Below are 10679 nucleotides of genomic sequence, written 5' to 3'. Positions count from 1 at the left end.
CACACACGTACTATATCCCAACCCGGCCCAATGGCTATATTGAAGACGGACCACTGGGCCGCCCCTCTAATCTGTGGGCCAAGCCCAAAGAAAAAAAAACAAGGGTAGGATAACACAACAGTGTCGGCCCCTGGGACTGTCGGCCCACCGGGAAAATGCCCTGTAGGCCAGATTACCAGTCCAGCCCTGGAGGAGGGCCAGTCGAAGGTGACCCCACTGCCTTCAGCTCCAACACCAGGGCCTCTCGGAACTGCTTCTGTGTTAGAGGCGTCTCATGCCTCTCTGCTGCCATATATGAATGGAGTACAAAGGCGTTCACAATGACAATGTCCAGAAAGTGGTAGAAGAAGGTCCTGTGCCACTTCCTGGTCTTGTGAACGGTGTTGTAGAATCCCATCATCGCTTCAGAGAGGTCCACTCCACCCATATGTCTGTGAAAATAAAAGATTACAAAAGGTTTGTTTAGCACATAGCATTACATTCATCAGTGAATTGTTACATACTCTGAATTTGAAGACAAAATAAAATAATGTATCTCAAGTACTTACTTGTTATAATCAATGACAGCAGGTGGGGCAGGGATGGACTTGAGCTGCCACCGGTCCCTCTGACCCTCCTCTGAACGGTGTTCTGTGGGCTGTGTGCATTGTGGAACACATGCGGACGTCCCTTGTGTAATCCCACTGGACAAAAAGAAGAGGATCCTCTCTTATCCAGCGGATGGTGCCTCGTGGTGACTGAGAGGTGAGAGCTACAGGACGCCCTTTCGGGTAGCCTATGCGCTGTTCCCTCATTGTTCCACAAGCCCATACCTTCTCAGCCAAGGGGTCCATGAACAGGACAGGGCTGGTGTAGAAGTTGTCCACATACAGTTTATAGCCCTGGCCAAGCACACGTTTGTCCACAAGATTCATGACTGAATCGTAGCTGAGTCCTTTTCTAAGAGCCATGTTTCTCTCCTGGTAGACAAAGAAGTCCCATGTGTAGCCGTTTGACGAATCCGCCAGCACAAAAAGTTTATACCCCCACTTAGTGGGCTTGTCTTTCATGTACTGGCGGAGGATGGAGCGTGCTTTTGATTTCACCATCCTCTCATCCACTGCAATGTGTTGTTGGGGATGGTAGTGTGCCTTACATGCGGTCCTTATATCGTCATAAAGAGGGTGGATCTTACGCAGACGATCGTAGGCCTGTATTCCCCTCTTCCTGTCATTCTCCGCATCATGGTCTGGGTGGCTCATATGCAGCATGCTGGAGACAACTGCAAACTTTCTCATGATGTCGGGAAGGGGGAATTGTATAGTTCGCTCTTCGCCCAGTATTGCATTGCATTGCATTGCATTTGGCAGACGCTTTATAACCAAAGCGACTTTCAAAAGAGGACATAATCAAGCCAACATCACAAGCAAATACAAAGTGCACAGGAGATATACAGAACAACAATTGCAGTTGCAAAGAGGGGTTAGTTTAATTATTTATTTATTATTATTTTTTTTAATATATATAAATATATAGATTAAATAACGAGTAATATATAGAGTAAATAACGAGTACACACCCACACACAAACACACACACACAAACTAAACTAAACTAAACATCATGTCAGGAGTCTGCCCTGGGGCAAGGCCAGCTCAAGCATTAGTCTAGTAGATACTCTCGAAAGAGGAGGGTCTTTAGTTGTTTCTTGAAGGCTGCAAGAGATGTGCTTAGTCTTGCTGCCTCTGGGAGACCGTTCCACCACTTGGGTACCACAACGGAGAACAATCTTGACTGGGAGTACCTAGAGCAACTGGATGGCAGAGCCAGATAGCTTGTGCTGGATGAGCGCAGTTCTCTTCCAGTAACATAAGGCGTTAGTAGGTCCTTCAGATAAGCTGGGGCCGTTCCTGTGATGGTTTTGTAGGCAAGGGTCAATGCCTTGTGCTTGATCCGGGCGGCAACCGGTAACCAGTGCAATTCAATAAATAGAGGAGTAACATGGGTCCTTTTGGGTTGATTGAATATCAACCGTGCCGCCGCATTCTGGATCATCTGCAGAGGTTTTAGCACACTAGCAGGTAGACCTGTCATGAGTGAGTTGCAGTAGTCAACGCGGGACAGGACCGTGGCCTGAACCAGTCGTTGTGTAGAATATTGTGTCAGCACAGGTCTGATATTCCGTACGTTGGACATCTGGAATCGACAGGTCTGGGTGACTGAGTTGATGTAGTTGGAGCATGACAACTCATCATCAATCATGACACCAAGGTTTTTGGCGACTTTGTTTGGGGTCACGATGGTGGAGCCTATCTTGAGGTTGATGTTGTGACTGAGCGACTCTTTAGCTGGGATCACCAGGAGCTCTGTCTTGGCCAGGTTCAGCTGTAGGTGGTGGTCCTTCATCCATGTTGACAAATCGGTGAGGCAGGCAGAGATGCGTTCCGAAACCGTGGTGTCCTCTGGACGGAACGACAGGTACATCTGGGTGTCATCAGCATAGCAGTGGTAGGAGAACCCATGTGTTTGAATGACACTTCCCAGGGAGGAGGTGTATATTGCAAACAGAAGGGGTCCCAGCACTGATCCTTGGGGTACGCCTGTGGAGAGGGTGTGATTCGTAGACAGTTTCCCTTGCCATGACACACTGAAGGTGCGTCCAGAGAGGTAGGAGTTGAACCATGAGTGGACAACGCCTGTGATTCCCATGGCTGTGAGTGTCCTCAGGAGGATCTTGTGGTTGACTGTGTCAAAGGCTGCAGACAGGTCTAGTAGGATGAGGACCGAGGATAGTCCTTCCGTTCTTGCCGTCCTTAGAGCTTCAGTCACTGAGAGTAACGCAGTTTCAGTTGAATGTCCACTTCTGAAACCAGATTGTCCAGGAGTCCAGTAGTCCTTTATAGACTTGGCCCCAACTAGGCCCATGTATATTACCATGCCAATGTAAGAAAATAAATCCTCCAGGGACATTTGATGCCATCTATGAGGGTGATTCCTTTGTCCATATATATTTGAATGATTGTCTGTAGGGTGGTTTTGGACATGAAAAGCATGAAGAGCTGCAGTATGGTGTACTGCACCCCACCCATGACCTGGGGCCCTGGAGCGCGAGCCGGGTTGAAGGAAGGTTGTTGTGGTCCGATGTCGTCCACATCTGTCCCCTGCCATGGCTGATCATTTCTCTCTGGCTCCTGTTGCCTTCCCTCTCCTCTTCCTCTCCCTCTTCCTCTTCCTCCCCCTCTGGCTCTCTTGGTGGCAGGTGTGGCGCTGGATGGCTGCGCTCCTTTCCTCTTCCTTGTGGTAGCCGACGAAGAGCTCGAAGAGCTTTCCTCCTCACCACCTCTCTGCCCCTCTTTCTTCGCCTCCGCCTCCGCCTCCTCCTCCTCCTCGTCCTGTTCAGGGAGCCAGTCTGCATCAGAGGATCTATATGAGAAAAGAAAAACATAATTGCAAATTATTATTTCAGTCAACATTTTCTACCGTGTCTCTCACACCATAAGACAATTTGATGAATCTCTCTTCCTCTCACACACCTCCCCCCATCACACTCAGTCACTAAAAAAAGGTGTGAGCCTTTCAATGCCCCCCTCCCCCATTGCATTTGCATTGTGCATTACAGATGAAAGTAGCTAAATTCGTAATACAAATTGCAACATTGCAACAGCCCAAAGTTCACCCAGAACGCGAAATACAACGCATACAGACAAATGGCACAGAATGGTGTTTACGCAACAGATTACACACGCGTCGAAAACACCAAGTGGTTTGTACCGTGTAAGTCCTAGACGTTCGAGTGATGGCTTGTTTGAAAGCTATGATTCTCCAAAACAATATTCAGTCGCTCAGGAAATCCTACACCTTCACTGTCCAGAGCAATGGCAAGTTAAACGCGGGAGGTGACATTTGAATAGCTGTGCGTCATTGGCCTTTCACGGCTTTCCATAGGATGATCTGATTGGCTAGTGGCTGGTGTCATTCAAAAGCTAAGACCTTCGAGAACATCATTCTGAAATTGTTTTGCGCAAATTCGTGCAGCGTAGTGGATTCCTCTGCCCTCAAAGACGTTTGTAGTGAAGAAATAGAACTACGAAAGGATGCAGGAAGCCAAGAAACATTGGGGTTATCACAAAAACACAAGGATTTCAAGTAAATGGCCTGCATATCCCAAAAGTATAGATACTTGATGACTTACACAAGAGATCTTGGACCATATAAAGTTCGTTAGGAATATTGACAATTTCTCAAAGGTTAGTACACACTGTTTTCGGTTGCAATTTTGATGACATCACAGACAGAGAAGATCAGCGTGGGTGGGCTCAAATGAAAGCTGACGTCTCTGCTTTCAAACGGTGTGCGGTAGGACAATTATAAGCTTGTGTACAGTCTACAGGACATCAATCTCTTTCAAAATTTGTATACAAAATGGCGTCAGTGGGTCGTGAGCAGGTTAACAGGCTAAAGGAAATGTACGAGATTTTACACTTTAAAGCCCTGTTTTCAGAACATTTTTGATGACATACAATGGAATTTACAGTAGACACACTTACTATAGAATGTGTACACTATGACAAGAGCTGCCAACTGTGTTTCACTTGTAAATGTTGTTATTAAAACAGCCATTGACCTGTTGAACAGGCACCACACTCCTGCTTTGTTCGAAGTCCATACACCCACCCCACCCATTTTAATTGTACCTGAGAGAACAACCATGTCTCATGTATGCAACCCCTTTTACCTCTGTATTGCAAAATAAAACATTTTTGACAGTTAATGTATGTATGGGCCAATATGCATAGATGAATAATATGTTAGATTTGTGCACTAGTGTTATTGTTGTGTGTTATTGTGAATATGTATGCTATGTGTATTCTGTGTATGTGTTGCTGGACAACTTAATTATCTACAGGAGGCCAAAGATGTTATTTGCTTTAAAATAAATAAATAAATGAAAATTCACATTGGAATATGTCTGTGTTACAGGCTTTGACTATGATTACTTAGGTAATAGTGTGTGCTTGGACAGGTGTCCTCACACGGGGCACCAAATATGTAGTAGGTGTCACGTGAGGATTGGGATCCTCACAGCGCTTCACCAGAATATGTAGGCAAATCACGTTTGGGGAATTTATTTAATTATGAATTATATCATAATTCATGAATTATATAATAATTCATGAATGAATAAATCAAAATGCAATAAAAGACTAGTGTCATGAAATCTTTGAATATTATTAATCAACTTACTTGCAATCAATAGCCTTCGACCGAGCTTTTTGCCTGGGTGTCTTGGCTGACATAGTAACACAGGAATTACTGTTTTACTGTGCACCGCCAATCACACAGTTTACAAGCACTCCATATTGATCTTAATCTTTTGTAATTAATTGCGGAGCACTGGGATTAATATTCAAAGATTTTATGAGATTGATCTTTTATTGCATTTTGATTTATTCATTTATGAAATATTACATAATTCATAATAAATTAAAAAGCGTGATTTGCCTACATATTCTGATGAAGCCCTGTGAGGAACCAGATACTCACGTGACTCCTCCTACAACTTGGAGTGGTATTTATTTTCCGGTTATCATTACATTACATTAGACACTTTCATTCAAAGCAATTCTCAAACAAGGGCATTAGGCAGTGGGCCAAGAATCATAGCTCATCTAGAAAATGATTTCTTGATCAATTTGGGGGTGCTGAATCCAAATCTGCCTGTTGCCACGGCGTCAGCCTGCACATTTGGCCACCACAAGGGGCGCTATATTAATTTTTGCTTATTTATGGGTAGAAACAGAGTTTTAAAGTTTTCCTTCCTGTTCAGTAATAACATTTTACAGACTGCTTTGTAACAACATTTTCCATGAAGTTTTGGACCATTTCTTTACTTCAAGCCATGTTTTTCTCCAAACATGACAGTTGATTGGTTGAATTATAGAACAACATGCATTGCATATACATTACAATCTAGACTCAAGATGGAAGAAAATACTAAAATATGACTGTGATGCAGTATATTCTGTGCGCGTCATCATGGCTCCCTATGCGGGCGCCATTGAACATTTGGAACGCCATGCCCTCTTTGAAACTTTCATATCCCTTGCCAGTATTAATTATGGACTTTATTAACTGCTACGTGAAAGTTTACACGTTTGCAATGTGTTTCATGCCTTGTAATCTAGCATATGGATGCACACATTAGAGTCACAAACCCTATATTCATATTCAAACATTTCACGCACGCATCCACACATTCTTAGTTAGAACAATTGTACTACTCCCCTACAAAGGAAAAAATAACTCAGCTGATCAAACTGTGCAACTGAGAGAAGTGACTTCCAAGTTTTTTGTTTAATCCTTATAATTTCTTTGAGTTCCGACACAGTAGTGGACGTACAGTAGTTGCTGTTGCCCCTTGTACTGCTGCAGAGATCTGAATTACTATTTTCTCAATTGAATAATTATAAATAATTATTATAATAAAAAGACCACGGCTATAAGATTATTGGTAAAATGGGCTCTGCATGGAATAATGATGACACATTGATACAATTGACAGTATGCAGGCCTATTGATACCAAAATTGACCTTTGACCCATAGTTGGCGCACTATTACTGGATATTCCACCTTGTGTCTATCATTCTTGTGTCAAAGGGTCACGTAAAGACAACATGCAAAAACTGACGTGGTGATTACTTGTTTTGTGCTCATAGTTATGACAAGCCATAATCTTCTAACCCTCTACTGCACAACATTGCCCTCTGGCAACACAATGTTTTTTAAAGCCTCATGTCCAGTGTGTGCCTCTTTACATTATCAAAACCAATCAGAATGTTAGAAAAGACATGAAAGAACAATTTAGAGTGGTTTGGATGACACTATGTTGTAGTATTTGAAGGTGGGACTTCCTCTTGGGGTGCGAAGGACACAAGATCTTTTGCATTATTAGTGTAACTAAACATGATAAAATCATGAAATAAAAAATAATTTTATGCGCACAAGGCTGTATAGAAGACTCTTATCAGGTTTTAAAAAGGGTTTCCCTTTGTGATTGTTTGGAACACTTTGTCTTTGCGTTGCCTCAAGGCAATGTTGTTCGATAAAGGGGTACTTTCTTGGGTGACTTTGTTATTATTGTTTTGTTTGTGTGTGGTTGTGTAACCACATCATCACATATATTTTATGCAGTAAAGACAACAACTAAATGTTATAAAGTACTTTTTAAAATTGGAAATATCTTATACATATCTGATATTTTATAATTTATACACATTTTGACAAACAAAATGAATGTAATAATGCTTTATGGATGAGCGCATCAGGATCTGCATGCTAGAGAAATTTCATCTGAAGTTAGGTAGGACAGCAATGTCAGTGATGAACATCTAAATGTAGATGAGAGGGAGTTATGGTAGAGGAGGGGAATAGGGTATTAACTACTGCTTATTATTCCTCTAAATATGGGGGAGAATTGTTGTATCCAGCTTCAAACTCAGACCACCTGGGTACTACAATAGTGGTACTGGGTAGGAGCCTACCTAAAGAATCAGACTAATTGATAAAGTCAAAGCACACTAACTGTTGTCTCTATATATTATAGTCTCTTTCTACAGGATGTTAGTCAGGGGCGGATCTAGGGGCGGGGCCACAGGGGCCGAGGCCCCTCCTCCAATTTGATTGGCCCCTGAACGGCCCCTGTTCTGACAATCACCTGGCGAGAAAACCAGAAGTGGGGAATTTTTAAATGGTCACTGCAGTTCCACCTCCAAACTGTTGGTGGCAGTGCGCCGATTGCGTCAATACAACTGAATAGTCTTCCTTGAAAAAAATCTAGTGCCTCCTTAAAAATCTAGTTCTACGTGCCTCCTTAAAAAATCTTTGTGATGAACGGCTACCACTCCCCTTCCACGCGAATCAAAGAGGAGCAACAATTCTGTAAACTGAATGCCAGCCAGCAACGAGATGGAAGTTTAACAAGCTGACTTTGTTATTTGGTGAGTCAAATCTTCTTGTTTGTTGTAAGGTTTAGGTTTAGATACTGCACTATACTTTCTAATCATTGTCTGTTTCCAACCGACCTGTTGTTGAAAGAAGTTTGCAAATGTGGAAGATGGAAAGTGATGATAAAAACGCTCCATTTAACTCCTAGAGAGATCGCAAATAATTAAAGGTGTGAATTATGCTAATCAACCATCGTTAGCAATGCCTTTTAGCCTTGGGTCATTCAGCCTTTTGTATAGCTTCGTTTGTGTTAAGTTATAGCCTACCTTGTATTTCACGTGTAAACATAGCCACTATTTGAACACACTTTCCTATACTTAGGCTACCTGTGTTTAGTCCTTAACGAAGTTAGAATGTTTAAATTCGCCGGTCTGCAAAGTAATCCACTGCACTTGTTAGGCTAGCGTCATCACAATCACAAGTTGTTATTTTGTTTGTTGGATGGCAATAACTTTGACCTATTTGTTCAACAAATCGAGATGACCACAACTAATTACATGTGTTGCTCTGGAAATGGCATTATTCATTGAGATTGTGTCGAGGAGCAGTGCTCAGTGGTCTAGACTTGTTTTAGCACCCAAATGCCTAGGCCTACTATAAGTTGTACAGCAAGTCCACTTGGTAGCCTAATAAGTACAGTACAAAATAGTTAAGTGCTTAAGCTGTAATAGCAGCCACATAAGTAATGATACTGTGTTGTATGGGTGTAATGTAGCCTACTTATTTGCATTTTATTAAATAAAATAACTAAATTGGAACTATAGGTTATTTATAAGTTGTATTTCTCTTACATGTGACCAACATATTACAGACAAGGTGAATTGCACTAACTGTGATTGTTTTGTTTTTTTCCATTTGCTCTGTAGACCTGTCCCAGTGCAGCAGAGGAGCCAGTGAAGAACAGCTGTGCTGTGCGCCACCTGGACCTGATGGTATGTAGGCTATGCCCAGCCAGTATCCTGTTGAAGTTTGTCAGTTGACAACTATTCATTGCTTAACAATATTAGAGTAGAAGTACTGTATTGATCTAGATTTCCAAAATAAGATTATGGTCTTGCCACATATAATATACATTTCACAGATCCAATATTTTGCACACATCTGCAGACAGACATGCATACATAGATTAATTTAGCAATTTAAAATGTTTATAAGTGATGGCATAATGGTAATGGTCATTCTCTTCTCTTGCTGTTGTAACCACACACTGGTGTGTTCAGTTCAATATTTTAATTTAAAGGAAAAAAAAAGTTTTCTTTGCATAATGTTTGATATGTTCACTTATTTCTTCTATTTGCTTCTCCGCAGACATTTTGACGTCCAGAGCATCCTGCCATTCTGTATGCACGTAAGATCCTGACAAGAAATTGTGCAACTTATGCAAAAGTTAAAAAACAAGCTGCCTTAGTCAGTGATTTCACACTATCCACAATCACAAGACATAAGCGGTGAACCTTACAATGTATATAATATGCACATTTTGCCACATCCTGAATTTGTGTGCAAACGCAAGAGTGCTTTCCAGTCATAACAGCATTTCTGCCATAGCCATGACCGACTAGGTTGTTATGATACTCCAGCCCATGCTTTTCAAAGCATTTTACTACTACTTAGTCCTGTGTCATCCATAATAACACTGCTATCTGCTCCTATCTATATGTTGTTGATTATGTTTGATGTGTCATTCATGCACATAGATTGAATAAAAAAATAAGTATTGCAAATTATACTGATTCATAATGTTTTATTTAAGTTTGAAAAGGAATAGGCCTGCTGAATTATTCATTTGTGTATTTGGATAGTAGCGTAGAAGTCGATGGTCTTTCCTGTCAGCATACTGTAGAAAAGTACGTTTGAAAAATGAGCAATATGTAGGTATGATGTATTAGAGTATGCAATACACTCAACAAAATCTGCAAGGCTGGTAGCCTATTAACAATGAGGCTATGATGGGTAATTTAATTCATTAAGACTATGATGTTTTCTTGCCACTTGCTGGATAATGTGTATTGCCTTGTCGCCAATTGATGTTTATCTAAGCCGCGTCATCACTGGATATCAGATGGTGGTGACCCTGTTGGCCCCTGAAGGTTACATTTGGCCCCATGGTGGCCCCTGTTCCTAAAAAAAGGTAGAACCGCCACTGATGTTAGTCAACTCTGCGTTCCTGCTTGGGAAGCACATCTTTTGTGCACGCAACTCCCGCCATACTTCATTTATTCTAGGCTTCACTCATAACTAGGGTCCTGAGTCCAGGGCCGGCCCAAGCCTTTATGAGGCCTTAAGCAAAATTTCGTCTGGGGGCCCCTACCACCACCTACTCATCATCAGATGCTTTGTAAGCTTCATTTACTTGCACAAGTGAGGGTTAGGAGCTGAGGACATACAGTAGGCAGGCTGTCTGTAGATTATGTGCCCATTTGGAGCAAAATTTCCCAGAAAGCCATTTATCACAAAGGAATATCTTAGTTTCACTTCAAAACTATTACTTTTAGTTATATTCTGCATTTATTGTAGGTTTGTACAATTAAATGTGGTACATGAAAAAGGACGTTGTATCCACCATCATTGAGGTGTCCCCCGATATACAGCATAATTGCTCCCATTTCCATCGAGGCTCAGAAAGAAATTTTGGACTGGGGAATATAGTATAGAGTTCATTTCTTCCTGGAACTTTGCTGCCCAGGGTGGGCTG

The 10679-nt window shown here is 41.8% G+C and overlaps 1 long non-coding RNA gene across 1 annotated transcript; it reads left to right on the top strand.

The window, feature by feature from the left end:
- The first annotated feature begins 7619 nt into the window (after positions 1-7619).
- LOC134445432 (uncharacterized) lies at positions 7620-10109 on the top strand. Its single transcript, XR_010034249.1, has 3 exons — positions 7620-7977; positions 8851-8916; positions 9293-10109. It is a non-coding gene; the product is annotated as an uncharacterized LOC134445432 (long non-coding RNA).
- Positions 10110-10679: the final 570 nt, after the last annotated feature.

Source organism: Engraulis encrasicolus, chromosome 3, assembly GCF_034702125.1.
Source record: "Engraulis encrasicolus isolate BLACKSEA-1 chromosome 3, IST_EnEncr_1.0, whole genome shotgun sequence".
NCBI lineage: Eukaryota > Metazoa > Chordata > Actinopteri > Clupeiformes > Engraulidae > Engraulis > Engraulis encrasicolus.
Note: the sequence above shows the minus strand (reverse complement) of the source record. Positions and strands in the feature narration are given on the sequence as shown.